The following is a 5,358-nucleotide window of genomic DNA, read 5'->3' on the forward strand; positions in this document are numbered from 1 at the left end:
ATCTCAAATCGAGCTCCACGTCACCCACCCCGTTTGGGGGGCGTGACAATACTCATCAATAATCCTCAACATTCTTTACAGAATTCCTTTATAGACTCCTAGGCTTCATAGCCTCTAATACGGTTGTAACCGTTTCTTAGAACTAGAGAAAATGAATGAAAACAATAACCAAATTGGCCTCTGCCTTTCATACGGCTCCAGTAACAATAACAGAACAAAAGAAATGACTAGTAAAAGACTAATTCACCCTTGAGCCAATAATAGGTCCCTAACATTGCCTTCCCCTCAGAAACATTCCTTGTCTTCAAGGAATGGAAAAGTGGGATAAGCCTCTGTAATGTGTCCTTGGCCTCCTATGAAGCTTCAGCTTTAGTGCTTCCCTTCCACCGAACTAGCAACTCCTCTTCTTCTGCCATCCCACGGGTTGCCAAAATCTCTGTAGGTTCTTGCGCTGAAAAGGTCTCCCATTAAGGGGGTTGTTCAGTCACTACCTCCTGATCTCCAATCTTCTTTTTGAGCAGAGAAACATGAAACACAGGGTGTACCCTGCTCCCAACTGGCAGCTCCAGTCGGTACGCCACAGCTTCAATCTTCTCAAGAACACGATACGGACTGTAATACCGGGGAGAGAGTTTTTGATGCTTACGTTCTTCAACCGAGCTCTGCCTGTAATTCTGTAGCTTCAAGTAAACCCAGTTCCCTACTTCTAGCTCCCTCTCAGTGTGTTTTTTGTCATACATATGCTTCATCCAGTTTTGGGCGGCAGCTAGGTTGGTGCGAAGGAGTCCAATCATCCGATCTCTGTCTTGCAGAGTTTCATCCACTTCAGCCGATTTGACAGTGCCAACAACATAACTTAGAAGATTTAGAGGCGCTTTTCCATACACTGCCTCGTAAGGGGTGGTTTTGGTGGCAGAATGCCAGCTCGTATTGTAGCAGTATTCTGCCCAAGGAACCCAGCGAGTCCAGTCTTTGGGTTTAGCTCCTGTCAGGCATCTCAGGTACATTTCAATGGTCCGATTTACAACCTCCGTTTGCCCATCTGTTTGGGGGTGGTATGCGGATGAAAAGTTAAAACTAGTCCCATGGAGACGGAATAACTCGGTCCAAAAGTGGCTGGTGAATGTGGGATCTCGGTCACACACAATTGACTGTGGCATCCCGTGAAGGCGGAATATCTGCTCAAAAAATAATTGAGCCACCGACTCAGCGGTATAGGGGTGTGCCACAGGCAAAAAATGTCCATATTTGGTCAGCCTATCAACTATCACCAGGAGGACTGATCTCCCTTTGGACTTCGGAAGACCCTCCACAAAATCCATCGATATATCCGACCAAATTTGTGTGGGAACTAAAATAAACCTAAAATACATAGTATATTATTTAAATTAAACATTTTTTTTGGCAGGAACTAAAATAAAATAGTTTTTAAGTTATATAGCTAATTAAAACCGTTCAGTATTTATATATGCAGAAGTATGCTATTTAATATAGCCATAAACAAGTTTAACATATAATAGGAAAATAAAATTGTTCTTCAAAAAAGAAAAAAGAAAAATTAATTTTAGAACAAACCAAAGAACAAATATCATAAAATTGTCTAATCTAGTGATAAAAAAAAATGCCGTTCAGCGGCTTTTCTGGGTGCCATTCCGGTGGTTTGTTGGGGCTCTGTCCCTCCGTTGTAGTTCTAACACTTTGTGGCGTTTTAATGATATTTCACTTTAAGAAAAAAAAATGAATTTCTGTTCCTTTATTAAGATAGGTGACGTTTAGTTCATGATTTTAAAATTATAATTATAATTTTTAAAATTTAATTTTGTTATAAAAAAATATTGTAATAAATTAAAATTATGATTCTAAATTAAATCAAAACCCTCAAAATAAACGGAACAATAGTGATCAATGAATTACACTGAATACAAAATAGAAAGAATCATGACAAAAAAACCAGCTCATTCTCAACGCGTTTTTCTATTTTTGGAATATCTTTTTTTTTTCCACTTTAAGTGCGCTTTAAAAATTCATCAACCTTATCAAAAAGTACTACTTAATTTTGACATTGGAGGTATGGACTATGCTTGTACACACAAATCAAATAGTACTGTGTTCGTGAACAAAAACTCTTCCGACTTCTCAGTTGAATTGAAAAACAGAAAAGAAAAAACTGTAATTAACCACATCAAACCCAATAATCCCAAACCGTCTCTCATTTTTGTTAGATGTGAAACCAAGACTCGCAGAATCCCTATATATATATATATTTGTATATGTATTTGTATTTAGAAGAGAGAATAGAGAAATTAGACTTACTTTTAGTGCTTGTTTAGAAGATGAATTCAAATCACTTATTTGAATCAGAATTTAAATTTTATAAAAGATAACACAACTTTTTAGATTAAAATTTTTTATTAGAGAAAACACTATTTAAATCAAAACCAGTGGTTTGGAATGCGACGACCCTTATGAGTGGCCGTCACTGCTATTAACTTTAACATATACTTTCTGAAACTCCCCAAAATTTGAGGGACATTTTTTTTAAAGGCTATATGAAATGTTGCAACATTTTTCTAAATGCTGTATAGAATGCTGCAACATTTTTTTAAAATATTGTATAGAATGCTGTAGCATTTTTTTACAAATGTTGTATAGAATGTTGTAACATTTTTTTTAAACTGACTGTAACGACATAAATTCTGGTTTTCACTTTTGAACATAGCAAAGTGTTTATACTTTAAAAACAATTCCTTTTCTAAAGCATAAATTGACACATAGGTATATTTTTACTTCTCAAAATCCTGTTAGCTTACACAAACTTAATAATCATACTACAAACTTCCAAAACACAAGTTCATAGACATATTCAACAAAATCTTTTAAAACTTTAAACTATTGCGGAAATAACTACGTGCGGTATTCATTTCCCGACCTCCATTCCGTTCGTTCACTACCTCGCCATCAGTCCATCAGACATCACATGCATGTTGCTTACCTACAGTATAACTACTCTGAAATGAGCTTTCGCTCAGTAAGTAGGAACTATTACTCGCAAAATAACTGAAAGTTCACATGAATGATATACATGAACTGATTATGCTGAATTATGATTTCTAATCATAGATTTATTATCTGGGCTTATCTTTCTTACTGATGGGCCCGAGTGCTTGTACCATTGTGCGCGATATATGGGACGTGAGGGTTCATAAGGCCCCCATCGATTCCGTAGTTAAAACTGAACTAAATGCCTCACTTGGGCCAGAGTACCTCTCATCTAAGAGGCTCTGAATTACCTCTCAACTAGGAGGTTCTGAAACTGGATTACCTCTCAACTATGAGGCTGGTACGATACTCAACTGAGATTATTCTTATAAGTTCTCTTGACTTATTAAGGTGTATGCAGTATGACATAGCATAGCATACTATATCACGAAATGTACTCTAACACATATAATTCATGTGTGCTGTTTATTTTAAAATCTATTTATACTATAGGCGAGATTCCTACTTACCTGTTTTAGGAAGTGGAATCCTCTATTCGCCAAAGAGTATGTTCTCTTTATTTCCTGTTTCTGAGAATGAACTGATGGTAACCGAATCGAATTCGGATGCGGAAGCGTGGTGGGGAGGTGGATCATGTATAACAAAAATTTCATAAAACTTTTGAGATACTCTATAGATTATATTAATTTATGCACGAATAAATTAATCACATTAATTTATATGTCAAGAACTCAATTAGGAAAAATACCTGGAGGCCGACTCGGATGATAACTTGAGTTTTTTGACTACGAACAGCCCTTGCTCTAATCTTTGTGTTTAGAAAACCAAAGTCTTCCATGTCAATTCCTTGATTCCACGTAGACGTCTGTGTGGGCACACGTGAGACAAAATAGGTTTGAATAAACACTCGAATTTTTTCACAAACACCAACGCGTGCATGATGTGGAATTTTTAGGAGAAAAAATTTTCCTTTTCTTTTTCTTTTGAGAAATTCGGCCACCTCTCTATTAGGGCAAAAAAAAATTGTTTCAAAAATTGTGTTCACAATTTTCTATCATTCTCATATTTAAAGAGTTGAAGTCAAACTTCAAAAAGGAATCAAATCTCTATCTCCTATTTTGAATTTGGAACAAAAAATCTCCTACACCTTATTTCTAATGTGGCCGGCCACCCTAGGGTTTTTCTCCCTTGTGTGTGGCGCCAATTCTGGATAGGGAAGGAAGAGAAATCATCCTTTATCCTGTAGTCCAATTTTAATTCAAATTCAAATTCGAATTTAAGCCAAACTTAAATTAATTTGAATTCTAAATTGAACAACTTATCAAATAAGTTTAAAAGGATAAATTTAAATTATGTTCACAATTCAAATTCAAATTTAAATAATCACATTATTTAAATAATAATTAATTCTCAATTAATTATTTTTCGAGTATTTAATTTTAGAATTCCATAATTCTAAAAGTTTCATTTTGTCCTTTGTGTCTGGTAGAATTACAAGGACGACGTGTGGACTTATGGACCTATAGTCCCGAGCTCCAATAAAATTAATAATTAATTAAACACTTTAATTAATTAATCAATTCCATTAATTCTAATAGTTACTCCACTATAAACTTGGAATTGAACTCTCAAAATTATAGACATTAATTACTTCTAAACTGTGAAGTGTCCATTTGATATAGTCATTGCATATAGATCAATCCTCCATAAATAATTCATAATTAGAGTCAGGTAGAATCCGTTAACCTCTCTAATTATATCTGCATCCTTGAGTACCATTGATTCTCTAATGAATAGTGATTCATAAAACACATTCATGAACCAGAGCGCTCTTACTAATCCAAGTACCGAATCAACACTCAAGAGAATTATTTATCTACTTCTTTCTCAAGAAGGAATGGATTTCATCTCGTATAATAACATTCCCGGCTACCTATTTCATCATATCTCCAAAATACAAGGAATAGGATTCAGGATCTCAGAATCCGTACTGAGTAAATCAAAAGACATAAATCCATAAATAGGAGTTTGTTAAGAACTCATGATTAAGATCATTCTATATATGACCATCGGTAGACTCAATTAGAATTTCTATACTTAACAGAAATTATTAGAAATTCATATTGTGTCTATGTCCCTATTCCACACAATCTGATTATGCGAAATACACTCATTCAATATCTCACCATATTAACAGTGCGGATAGCACCGTTCCATTCTAAATGGGAATGACATGTATTAATAATGTTTTAATTAAAGATTCCGAACTTTAATTAAATTCATCATGAACAATGTTTTTTTGATTATTTTCCTTAAACACTATCCTCTCGTATATAACACTTATATACTATGTTTAAG

Source organism: Morus notabilis, unplaced genomic scaffold (assembly GCF_000414095.1).
Source record: "Morus notabilis unplaced genomic scaffold, ASM41409v2 Scaffold99, whole genome shotgun sequence".
In the NCBI taxonomy this organism is placed as follows: Eukaryota; Viridiplantae; Streptophyta; class Magnoliopsida; order Rosales; family Moraceae; genus Morus; species Morus notabilis.